This window comes from Pyxicephalus adspersus, chromosome 12 (genome assembly GCF_032062135.1).
Source record: "Pyxicephalus adspersus chromosome 12, UCB_Pads_2.0, whole genome shotgun sequence".
In the NCBI taxonomy this organism is placed as follows: domain Eukaryota; kingdom Metazoa; phylum Chordata; class Amphibia; order Anura; family Pyxicephalidae; genus Pyxicephalus; species Pyxicephalus adspersus.
In genome coordinates this window covers 29678178-29692056 of record NC_092869.1, presented here as the reverse complement: position 1 = coordinate 29692056, position 13879 = coordinate 29678178, and the positions used below count along the sequence as shown (strand labels likewise).

Here is a 13879-nt window from a genome sequence, read left to right as displayed (position 1 = left end):
CTGTGCAGCTTTTATTTTGTTATGGAATATGATAAGCACAACTACCTCCTATGGAAGAAAATACTTTATGCAACTTTATAGGAATTCTTCATTGTTTGTGGAAAAAGTACATTTTTCACAAACTGTTTAAAGCCCTATTAAATTTTAACCTAAATAATTCCCAGGTGCAGCAAAACAAAACACCTGCACACCATTTCCTTCCTTTTAAATTTATATTTTTAATGAATAAACTTGCCCAGCAAATTTGAAAATGATGCAAAATTAAAATGTGCACCTGTGGTGAAAATTACATGTGCACCTGTGGTGAAAATTACATGTGCACCTGTGGTGAAAATTACATGTGCACCTGTGGTGAATGTTCTGGATCTGGTCGTGCTGTTTGACAGGGTCTTCTGAATAATAAGAATTGTTAATATCTGCAATAACATTTGTAAACATAAAAAGTTTCCATATTTATAAATGTAATTTGTTTATTTAGATGTTTGTCTGGAGTTTTGTTTTATTAATCAATCTAACAAGTGAAGAATATAGATAGAGTTATTTAAAATTTATTTCTGAACTTATAGTAGTAGATATGGAGTTTTGCAAAGATCAAGATAAAGGATCACAAGACCTATCACTCCAATAGCGACACATTTCAAAATGTCTGTAATTCTTTATTAAACTTAATTTATTAATCCATCCAATCTTTTTGTTTTCAGTAGATATTTATTGGATCACAGTCCGAGTTGCATGTCATCAAAGATTGATTACAAACACTTTGTCTAACAATACGTGCTACTGCTTAGAATCATTGGAGCTAATAAATAAAATCTCCTTCAATGAAGAGCTTGTGTCAGCAGAATACATAATTAAACTTCTTTTGTGTTTTTGTTTTTTGTGCATTTGCAAATCTTATCAAACTGTCATGGAAGGCTATTGTGACTGATAAGTCTTCAGGCCAAAGGTTGGTATTCAAGTATATATAGGGTCATCATTTTAAGGTAAAGCTGCAGTTGGGGCTGGCTTTGGCGTTTTAAATGCATGAACATAACATGATAACCCTGATTCTGGTGTAGGAAGGGACACATGTCACATTTGCTCAGTGTGGTGCACTGTTGTTATGTAGGACTTGTCACTGTTGGATCTTCTAGTTATTTTATGTTGCAGTAAGAAGATTAAGATTCTACAGACTTTAAGGCAGCAATTCTTAGCCAGGGTCCGGTGGAATCCCAGGGTTTCTTCAGAGGTTGCTAGGGGTCCTTGAACTATGGTTGATTGACTTCCCATTTGATGATGCTCGCGTAGTTCTGGGGCCAACACCACTTGGCAGAACCAACTGTATGACTCTAATGATGTTCTGGGTGTCTACAAAGGTGGTATTCCAGCCACCACTCTTGGGGGGGGACAACCATTGTAGCACTTTTTACCCAAACCTACCAAAGAAATTGATTTTTATGGGTTCCCTGGAGACTTGAAAATTATTTCAGTGGTTCCTCAAGGGTAGAGCATTTGAGAAGAGCTGCACTACGTCATAAGGTACACAGTAATACCAAGACTAAGAAAAGGTAGTTTTGAATTGATCGTGGTTTTAAAATGCACCTAAACCCTGATTCTACTAATGTTCTCTATTTTGTTAAGGAACTGCCTTAGCACATGGATGAGCACTAGGCTCAGTGAAACTGCGGGTTCCAGAACAAGCACCAGAGCAGTGGTAGGTAAGTATATAAAAACGTTCCTCAGCATGCAGAACAACTGTATATCAAAGGAGTTTGCATCTACTCTTTAATATGGGCACGGAGAAAAGTGCCACCCTACTATGGGAGCTCTATTGATGTGTTATTAGTTGGAGCCACCAGTCAGACTCGTACTATTAAGGGAAGTTGAAACTTTATTTGCAGATAAAGGAAAGAAAATGTGTTGACCTGGTGATAAACAGTTTAAGAGTACATGTTTACCTAAAATGCTTTTAATAAATTTTACCATTTTGGTAAAGAGACACTTTCCATTTCAGGGCAAATTGGCTGATAGCAGCTTTCACCCAAGAAGTTATACTCACCTAATAACCGCAACTTGCCACATTCACTCTGCAGGAGCTTACCTGGAGCATTCTCTGATGGCCACTTAGACCGGTAGGTGTCACTTGGTCCCCCTACCTGGAAGCCTTGCATCATAAAAATAATGACCAAAAGTTGGAGGGGGTGGGACTGTGAAGGGGTATAGATGAATAAGTATAGCTTCCTGTGGTGGCTATCTGAAGGATATTGGAAATAAACAGTAGTTTATTAATAGTAGTTATTAATGGTGATCAGCTTTTTTTATAAGTATTTTAAGTTTAAAGGAATGTTCTATTGTCTTTTATTCTTAATATTTTACTTTGTTTTAACAAAAAGGGAACAAAAAAAAACAAATATACTAAAAAATGACTACCACCTAAAAACTAAAAAAAAAGGAAATTTTTGTCAAGTAAATATTTCCTATGCAGCTCAAAAGGCACCATGTGTGTGTCAAGTATTCACCTAAATAGCTCTAGATCATCTATATAAAAACCACATGCAGCTAATCTTTTTAATTCCCTGCAGTGTCCTGATCCACTTTCAAAGCATCTCTAGTTAGCCCTATACAGCATTCACTAACAACTCATTATTAATTTTATACTGAGAGAATATCAATGGAAGAGAACAATGTCTGATAATGACCCAGGAGTGGTATCAGGCAGAGAAAGAACCAAAGCTGCAGCCGCCGAATTATCTGCACTATTGTGACAAGGAAATGTTCAAATGTGGCTCAGTGTCACAGAGGATACAGAGTTGTCTATTGTTAACTTTAAATGTCTGTGGTCTGTTTTTAGGTTTATACAATGCTCCCATTAACCTAAAAAAAAAAATGCTGGACACAATGGATTGACGTCTTTTTTTCTCAGTTTTCTATAGTATAACATTATTAGTGTATTCTGTTTTTGAGCCTCGTGGCCCCACTCTATAGGGTGGATCACAGTTCTTTATCAAGTCATGGTTTATAATAACTTTGTACTTAGTACTGGATAAACAGCTCTTTTTCAAGTCACATGATGCAGTATTCTGGTACTGGCTGAACAGATTTCAATCTCATATCAAGTCTCAATTGACTTTAGAGTTAGTTTAGGTTTAGATCAAACCAAAAATTTACCCCTTCCCCTCTGCAGCCTGGGGCTACTTAACTAAAGCAGCTCCATATTACACACCCTTCAGTAAAGCCCTAATATGTTATGTATGTAAAGTAGAGGATATATATAAGTGTATTTCATGTGCTCATATTATTAATTTAAAGCTTTGAATATTATTCTACGGAGATCCCTACATTTTTGTGTTGTTCAGCTCTAACTTTACCCTCTTCAATTTCATTGTTTCTTATGCATAAATAGATGGAAAGGAAAACTTTGGTGTTGTCCTCAGTAACCCCAGATTTGATTTATACCATTTCTAGTATATCTTAGAAACTCTAAGCTCTAATACCTCCCCTTTGCTTTAGTTCCTTTGGTAATGTCCAGTTCTAATTCAACCACTTATATCATTGGGCACTTTAACACGGCTCTGTGGATTGGTTAAAATTAAAGAACATCTCAGTTCTTTGTTCATAAAGATATACATGGTTCTCAATTTGCCATTTCCAGCAGCAGAGTTGCTTAAAATTCCAATCAATAGAATGCAGCCATGTATAATTACAACTAATACAACTGATTTGTCATTAGGGTCATTATAACTCCTCAAGTCTGTGGATGTGACTTCATACCATACTGACAGCTGTAAATGTGAACGAAATACCAAATTCAGTGTGCAGGACAAGTTATGTTTTGAAGAACTCTTTCTATATTTTCTGATGATAGGACTTTTGAGCATTTAAAATAAAACCTAAAAACTACCTTAATTTTGGAAGCATGAAGGAATGTCAACACCCATACAAAATACTCTCATACACCAAATACCCAAATAGTCCATAGGTTGTCCTTCCCGATTAGAAGATCACAGAATCAGCAGGACCAGTGATGATGTTGAAATGAAGTCACTGTTATGGAACATTTTAGAAATATTTTTTAGCTAGACAATTGTAGGTAAGCTAACAAGAATGCTTTTTCAATCATTTTTGTGATTGGTTCTCTAAGGTATTTTAATATGTTGTAAAATCACTTTCACAGATATTGTCCATTCTGTTTTCAGCAATCCAGGTCTGTACCTATAAAGTAGTTGTGTGGGTTCTCTCAATTGTGCTTATATGAGCCTGCCTAGGTAAGAAGCAGCCAAAGAACATTTCTGTGGTGCACACCTGTCCCAAATAATAGTTCCTAAATAGACTGCTGGACATTCAGTTTGTCCCTTATTAACAAAAAAGTCTTTCTGCTCCAGCCATGACTAAAGGTCTGTCTGACTGTTTATACCTGGACTACTGTGATTTTTGGGATATTGGTAGTACGGTATGTTAATTTCAGTCACTACTCTATCTACCTGCCTGACGTTGATGGTTGGTATGCCCATGTCCGATTTATCTAGCAGTCTTATATGTATACAATGACTTCTGAATATCCTCATCAGTTCCCAGAAGTTTCCTGGAGTATTGCTTATATGCGGACCTATCATGACAATTTTTATTACATAAAAGGGTGACTAACTTTTATAAAATGTTCTTGTTTTTTCACATTTTTTAAAATAATTTGTTTTTACTTTTTTGGGGATAACTGCTCTCTTTCCATCTTTCTTGTTGCGGCAGTAAAAACTGAACAGAATCTAGGAGCCACCTGATATGCATACGTAGCTCAGGAGGCTTCAAGCATGCGCAGAAAGGGCTTTCCTGGAATGTAAAAAAATGTTTGCGCAGTGCGTTTTGCACTGTTTTTTTTTTACATTTTCCAGAGGAAACTTAACATGATCTTGTGACCTTACAGTGGCTGATTGGGTGATGTAAGAATAAGGAGGTGCCCGGTGTCTCGTTCGCACCAGAAACAAGAAAAATCCCGGGACATCGCCTACTTGAATCGGAGTATGGAGGGATTAAAGGCTCTTGAAATGCAAAGGTAAGTGTTATGTTTGTTTTTTTAAATAAAGTTCCGCCTTAAGTTTGTGGCTTTATATTTCTGTCTCATTATTAAGACTGACAAAAGCCTGGAAATCTCTGTACTTTGTGCATCCCATCTGCATTCACTTTGATGATGTAAAGCATAGTTATTCTTATAGAGTGACACATCCAAATCCCAGAATAATGCATTTCCTGAGCCTTATTTAATATCTTCCTGACAAGTTCTTAATCTCCGCTAGTCTGGTAAACACTGGCGTAATCCAGGGCAGCATTATTATTGACTGTGCTGAAAGATGTCCAATTAGTAGCTGCATTCAGGAGAAATGCGGCTGGATTTGAGTAGAGAGGAAAAAAAAAAACCTTCACTATCCCCTTCATGTATTATTCATCTCCAATCAATCCCTTCAGTCATGTACTTGGTAAAATGCATGTAGGAATATACGCAGGAGCAGCCGGAAGACAATTGCTATATCTAGGTATTTAGTAAAGCAGTTATTTTTAGATCACTTAACTGAATATACCATGCATTACAGAGGTCAAATCGCTTTGCTTTAGTATCATTATGTACCTCCTATCAACTGCCAATCTACAACTGCTGATGAATGTACACAAACAGAGAAGGTCATACCATCTGCCCGCCAAGGGTCATGTGGCAACTATCGTCAACTGCTACTTAGTCTTCACTGAGCTCCTTCTTTCCTCTAAAAAGGCTGACAATACTGACAAACTGTAGTCAAAAGTTATATGTAGGTGTATCTATAGACAGTTTTTATCTTCCATTTCTCATATATTTTTCCATCAAGCTAAAATTTTAACTTTTGAGTGATCAAATTGGTAATTACTAAAAGGACAGGAGAGAAGGGTTAAAGGTGCTTCTAGTTGCTTCCAACATAGAAGCTCAAAATATTAGGTGTCGGACAATGGAGGTAGGAGGGGAAGATGCTACATTATGTACGAAATGTTCATATTCATGTGTCACATAAGGGGACAACTATACCTTTGGTACAATAGATCTTTAAAGATTTCCCCTTAACCACTTAAGAAGGAAATAAGCTCGTTGGTGGGTAGCGAGTTTCTGCCATAATCAGCAAGTATACAAAGCATACTAACCAATCGGCACAGACTGCATGCAGCGGCCCTGTTCGTGACCTTTCATCAGATGAAGAAGCCATCTTTGCTGCCGGATACACAGCAACTTCCAGGAGAACGGAATCCTGTTTGGCCATTGACAAGGACACTTGTACTAGTTAAGTCACCACAAATTTCTAACAGTCGCTCTATTTTCTACCCGCCTATCCATGTTTTTCCTCCCTCTTCAATGCCTTTTAAGCATCTTTTGCTACAACACACTCAATTTTCTTATCCCAAGTTCACATCTCTGCTGTACCTTTAACAAAACCAATGCTAAACCAGCCTTTCTTGTCCTTCTGATCAAATAAGCTGAACAATCACCATTACAGCTGCTTAGCCAACAGCCATGGCCTCCTTCGTTTACAGCTTCTCCAATAGAAATCCTTTTTACCTTCCTGCAGTTGCACAGTGAACCTCCACAGACTTGTATCAGAATCATATTCTGAAGCTATGTACACATCAGATAATCATCACTTGAGATGGAAAGCCGTGCTTGTCATGGGAAAGAATCTGGCATGTGCACATCAATCCCCCCAATGGGAACCATCCCCTCTCCAAAGAACAAAATGGTGGTGTGTGCACAGTGCTTGTTTGTTCTTCACAAAAGATTATTTCCAGCCTTAATCTTCTGATGTCCATTGGACACCTATATTGGGCTTGAGACTGGAGATGATTGGAGTAAGATTCTATACTGGTTTCAGAGGGCTTACCAAGCAAAGATGGTCAGTGTTGCAGAGAATTTTTGTTGGAGATTCCATAAACATTCATTGAAGGTAAGTAGGCAGCTGCATGGTGGTTTTATAAATTAGAACATGAGGACTAAGCAAAAGAGGATAGTGTTGGTTTTGTAAATGGTATTTTAGATGTCTATGTGGAGTACAGACTCCCTGCCTAGTACTTTAGTAGTAAACCAGACCACCCTCTGCCGAGTGATCCTGGAACTTTCCTGGTTGTACTAATGGAACACAAACTTTTATCTCATTGTTGCCTCTGACATCCACAAAACTCTTACAAGTTTCAGGTGGCCAACAATCACAATACAAATAACCTTGAATGCTTGCATGTGTCTGGTGATGTTGGAAGCAGATAATACTGAGTTTACAGATCTTTAGGACAGGGGTGCCCAATAGGTGGATCACGATCTACCGGTAGATCGCAAAGGCAACGCGAGTAGATTGCGGAGCCTTGGCTTTCAAAATAAACTCTACCATGCACAGGAGTTATTAAGTCTAAGTTTTTTTATTGTTGGTAGATCATTTTGACTTGGTCATTTTAAAAGTAGCTCGCAAGCCAAAAAATTGTGGGCACCCCTGCTTTAGGACTATATTTATGCTAATATTGAGCTGCTTCAAGGACTGAAAACAGAACATAACTCAAGGTAAACCTTAAGAACAAATGAAAGCGCCTGTCAGCTTTGTAGACAATAGGCTGCCCATCCATCAACTTAAGAATAGAGTGACGGGCTGAAGATTGAAGTCTATGCAGCCGCTTGGCGCAGAACTTCAAAACAAAGCCATTATGGATCTGCTGGCTGCCAGGAGAAGTGTCTGATTTAAGGGCTGCGTTTTTAATTACCCTATGTGCTGGGGAGGGCAGAGGCGAGAAGGAAGGGGGGGGTTTGTGGGATTTTTATGAAGTTCAACTTTAAAGTATTACAATTTATTAATATAATATATACTGATCATTTGGATTTATCAACAGTACTATTTAAAATAAAGGGACATCTGTATGTCTTCTCATCCTAGTGACAACCGCTCAGTTTATTTCATTTCTAGCTGTCCCAAGGACAGAAAGTGAGCTGAAATACCCCAAACTGAGAAACTGGGAACAACACTAAAAACATGAAAAAACATTTTTAAGGTTCTCCAAAACTACAAGAAAAAAGTTAGCCTTAAAATGGCTTTAACAGGAACCTGCTAAGATATTAATATGCTATCTCATTTAAGGATGACAGCTCTGGAGATAGCAGTGGTAGCTTCTGTATTTCTATCATGATAGGTTTCCTTTTAAACCTAATCACATAGTAAGATCAAAGTAATGGACAGATCACCTTTACAGCTGAAAAAATAAATGTACTGCACCCACGTGTGCTGACAGGGAACATGCTAACAGGAGGAGTGAGCAAAAAACTAGCTTATGAGCCTGATGTTGCTCCTACACTGTCCATTCATTGGCTGGGGTTGAGGCAGCGACCTGGCTGTGTTGCTAAAACGCAGTCAAAGTCAAGCCACCAAATGTTGAACAGGCAAGGCTTTAAAAATCACAGGAATGAACGTACACAACTACAAAATTTACAGATACAATATGGATTTATTTACCTGTTTGCTTGTAGTTTAGCTTTAAACCATTTTACTGGATTCGTCCATACAGTAGACATAAAGATGGGCTCTTGCATTTGCCATGAACTACATTTGAACTCAGACTTTGAGGTACAGGTACACATTATTCTGTGTTCCTATTCCTCCGATGCACAGGGAGAAGAACATACATATTCATTCCTCTGAAAGACATAGTGACAGCTCTTTGACTAGTAATGATTAAGTGTTTGCAGTGATCACCAGGGCCCCGGCTATTCACGCTGCATGGAGGATAATGAAAGTGTATTGACATGCTGAACGTGCATTAATTTGCTGAACTCCTGCCAGATTAATGAGGAATATTAATTAAAAGGCCACCAATGTCAGGACAAACTGTTTTTGTCATCCTCCTCCTACCTACATGCATGCTGTTTTCATAATTCTCTGACATGGATTGCCTTCCAAACCTTGTATTACCTCCACACAAATAACAGTCTATTAAAACTAAATATTATAAACTAAAGAAGAAATATTATCGGGTGAGTATCTTATTTTAATTATTTTATAACACATTTGTCGTATAGGACGCACCAACTTTCCCCCCCCCAGTTTTGGGGAAGAAAAAGTGCGTCTTATACGGCAAAAAATACAGTAGTTTTTTTCCCTTAGAATAGAAGAGGACGATGTAACATAGGACCTAAACTCCAGAAAATGGGTCTTTGTGACCACCATCTGTTCTATATCAAATTGTAGGACAATGCAGCAAAACACATTACCTTCTACTGCATTAAATTAGAAGAATCAATAATCTGATTTCTAATTTTCTAATATGCACAAGAAAAATGATAACTAGAAGACCCTTGGTCAGAACAGTTAAAGCAAACATAGCATCAGAAAATGCTTTCATGTAAAAGTACATGCATGCTACGAGGTGTAACACATTTATTTTATGTATTTATTACCTTTAACAGGGATCATATTTCTCCACCTGACAAAGACTTCATTTGTTTTTCCTACTAGAAGGACAATTATTTATTCAGGTGTTATCCAGGGTCAGCATCCACCTATTAGACTGTGATGCTGACTCATGTAAAATCCTGGACCTGTAAAGTTTTTGGCTGTGCTCACAAATGTCTGATACGATTGGCCTGCTGCAGCCTTTCACCTTTTGACTTTTTATAAAGTTACAATGCTGCACCCAGGAAAGGGAGAGTTAGGAAATGCTTCTTCTTGCCTAAAGTGTACTAATATAATCTTATTTTAGGCAAAATCAATTCCTTGCAGATCAATGACTGCTTTCTAATGATAAAAGGTAGAGCCCTTGAGAAAAATGATAATGCTGCTGTATATAGTAACATACCAGGAATTTATTCTTGCTGATCTGTAAGTCCACTGAAAAGTTTGATGTTTTCGGCTTCTGGGCTTGGCGTTAAACCAAAGCTGTCATTTACAGCCTGCTGTTTTAAAGAACTAGCAAGATAGCACAGAACAATCAAAGTGCTGCATAAAATAGACAAAGAATTGGTATCCTACCTTAAACTTTATGGATGTCAGTCAATATTATAAACATGTCTTTATAGATTGCATTAAGAAAAAACTGGCTGCTTTTCTAAAAGCAAAGAATATAAAGGAGTATTAAAGCTTTAAAGTAAAGATAACAGAGGGAATCCAGGGAACATCCAATCGCCTCATGGAATCAGGAAGGAATTTTTTTCTCGTTTGAGCAAATTGTACCAGGGGTCTTTTTTGCCTTCCTCTGGATAAATATGTCCATAAGGTTTTATATCTGAAATATGTTTATTTCTCTAGGGGTTGAACTTGATGGACTTTTTTTTAACCTGACTTACTTAGTATGATATCAGAGACTGGATCTTTATATTGGAGGTTTAGCCAAAATATATAGATGATCTTTCCAGCAAATATACTGGCAGATCCCACTCCTGTAATATCCTGGGCTTCTGTACTGTTGTAGAACTGTCCTTCATAAAAATGAACCAACAGGACCCACAGGGGGAAGGAATTGACCAAAGCTCCAATACAGCAATCAAATGTTCAATGCCAAGAGGACTGGATTTACGTCTCATAAACCTATAGGCATATAAAGCCTAAACTTTGCACTCCATCCCCCCAAAAAAAACGCAGGCCATATCACCAATCTACACTTTTTTTTAATGTCTTAAAAATGATATTTTACCCCTGTCCCAGCATTAACCCCCAGTACAACCAATAATCCAGCATTGGTATTCAGATGGATGTATTTGCCTACATTCCCCAACACCTGAACACTTCTGCAACTCCAATGGGGATGCACTGGCAGGAATAAAGCCCCCGGTGAAAGATACAATTGCAAAGCTGGAGGGGGGTAGTCATGGGTGGATCGCTTTTATAACCACCTCCAGGCACAAGTCTTTTATTCCTAATGACAAACTAATCCTTAACGCCAGTAAAAAGTACCAACAAATTACTTATGCTGATATAAAGGCTTCAAGTGGAACAGACATCATCAGTGGTATTCCTATTTCCTCACTAAACATTGAATTATTTGACTCATGCTATATTATACTATACTATAATAGTAGTACTATACCACATACTATAATAGTAGAACTTACACAGCAAGTCATTGTCATGAAGTTACTTTTTGGTTTGTATGGAAATATCTATTTTGATTGGGTGTTGGGTTACATTGCATTTTATCAATCTCCTAGATTGTAAGCTCCTCGGGACGGGGTCCTCTCCTCCTCCCGTGTCACTGTCTGTAACTGTCTGTCATTTGCTTCCCCTATTTAATGTACAGCGTTGCGTAATTTGTTGGCGCTATATTAATCCTGTTTAATAATAACAGTTATAAAAATTATTAAAATTGTTATATATGTTCAGAATAAACAATAATAAATTAGATGGCGTAAATTAGAAGTGTGTTTAAACAACGGATGGCAGTATTACGTTATAGAAAGCAGAACTCCATGATACATACCAAGCCTTTAGGAGACTTCTTCATTGTTGTGTGATGGAGAACCTTTGTGGCTCTGAAATATCGCTGCTTCTTTATGACAAATAAAAGTGTTTGTGTGCTGGTAACATTCAGCATTCATTTGTGCATCACCCTAAAATACATTTCTTTCCATCTACATAGAAAAAGGGTTTTAAACGTTCTAGCAAAAGTACCTAAGAGCACTAACAAATTTATGACAGTATTCAATGTAGGTACCAACCAGGTGCAACGTAATCATCTCCATAATTTGCACATTTTAGTAAATGAAACCTGATATCTCAGAACACACCTGATGATTCTAAAGTAACCACAAAGACATGAAATTGGTTGAATAAATCACTTTTGCTACCTACTGCCACTCTTAACTGGTTGAATAAATCATTTTTGCTTTCTATGTTCTTAGCTCAATCACATTTTCAGAGAGTGGATTATGGCCCCTGGGTTGTACCTTTGCCCCAACTACAGATGTTTGTTTTATACATCGCTCTAGCTTTCTAATAAATCTGCTGGGCAATGAAAATATCAACGTAAAACTTGTGCACAGAGAACAATGTTTTGAATATTTCAAAGAAATAACATGGAGGAAGTGTATATACTGCTGCTTAGGCTTAGTCTACACGGACTGTTTCCCCAGCGTTTAACCTGAGGCTTTTAAAGTCCTTTTTTTGAAATCCCCATACATTACATTATGGGTTAACCTACACCAGGACTTTTTTCTTGAGGCATGTTTATGACACTTATCTTAAACGTTGCTTGCAACGCCTAAAAAATTAAAACGCTGGGTTAACGCTGGAAAACGCCCCACAACGTGGGAAAACGCGTGTAAACGCTTTCATTGATTTTAATTGGATGTTTCCCCACGGTTTCCTGTGTCTTTAAACACGTAATATGCAAATTAGTCGAAAATGCGGGGAAAACGTGAAAAACACTGGAAAACACGGCATAGGCGTTTTCCAGCATTTTAAAGGTAAGCTTTAAAATGCTAATAAAAGCGCATATAAACTCATATAGATGCAAAAGGAACGTTTACATGCGTTTTTAAAAAACCTCCATATAGACCCAGCCTTACAGTTGTCTGGACAATGCTATGCCTTCCACAAGCCCTTCTTAATCCTCACTCTGTGTCATGCCCTTTTACACATATTTGTCCCTTTAAACCCTCTAAATCAGGGGTGTCAAACTCATATACACTACATAATACAATAAGTTACACTATACATTAAAGCACAATAGCTCACAGTTGGAAATATAGGTAGTCCCCGGGTTACATACGAGATAGGGACTGTAGGTTTGTTCTTAAGTTGAATTTGTATGCAAGTTGAAACAAGTACATTATTTTAATAAATGCAAATAAGACATATATTTGTCTCATTATATTATTAGGCAGCATGGTGTCAGTTACTGTATAAAATCCTCACTTTGAGTTAATCACAAACAAAGCAAAAAAAAATCTTTATGGGGTCTAGACATTTATTAACTTCTGAAGCAAGCTGTGCTTTGATATGAAAAAAAAAACAAACAACAGAGTTTGTCTTGATCATTAAAGAGTTACAAGAGGCTGCAGAAAGAGCTCACCCCCCTAAAATCACCCACAGATTTAACTGTGTTTACCAAAAGATTTCTTCTGCAAGTCATGCAAACCGCTGCCTCCCCCCTTCAAGCCCCTGTCCTGCACAGGAATGAGCAGGGAAGCCCTGTTCGTATCTAGGAGTCGTCCATAAGCCAGATGTCCTCTTCCCAGGGACTACCTGTATAACTCTTTTTATGCTAATATAGCTATATGTTTGCTGTGTGTCTATCTAACGCCAGGCACTATGCAGATACAAAAAAACCCTGGTATATATTATTATATAATAATGCAATGTATACTTATATAGAAGTATTATACTAAATTGGTCTTGGCAGCAGCCTTGTAAAAACCTTGATAGAATATTAGGCTAAACAAGGCTTTAAAATTTTGCACAATGCAATTACCATGGACATGCTAATAGGGTGCAGTGTGTCCTATAGTGGTCCAGAACCAGGCTGTGCTGTCTTTCCATGGTTCCTGGATCATACACAAAATTACACTGAACCTAAATGAGTAAAGCATAGGATCATTATATAATACAAGTTGACTTTTAGGTAAACCCCCACACTGTCTAGTTAAATAGTTTTCTTTCTTCACATTCTTGCAAATCCCCATTGTGTGGTTTTATCTACCACTACATAATATTTGGAAGAAAAAAACCTTCTACGTACTGCAAAAGCATGGCATGCCCCCATTCATGCCTATGGATCAGATGTATTCCTGACAGCCTTCAGTCATTCAGAATATGGCTTTCCTTAGATATAAATAGGGGAAGCAGAGTACAGCTGTCCTTTAAAGACTAAACTTTGTTAGGAAATTAAAAATCCCCTTTTGGGAGTTATATATACATTGCAAGGG

General features: G+C 37.5%; 1 protein-coding gene across 4 annotated transcripts in view; it reads right to left on the bottom strand.

Moving 5' to 3' along the window:
* Positions 1–13879, bottom strand: part of ARMH4 (armadillo like helical domain containing 4) — a 100285-nt gene that overhangs the window by 51010 nt on the left and 35396 nt on the right. The gene's annotated exons all lie outside the window — the stretch shown is intronic.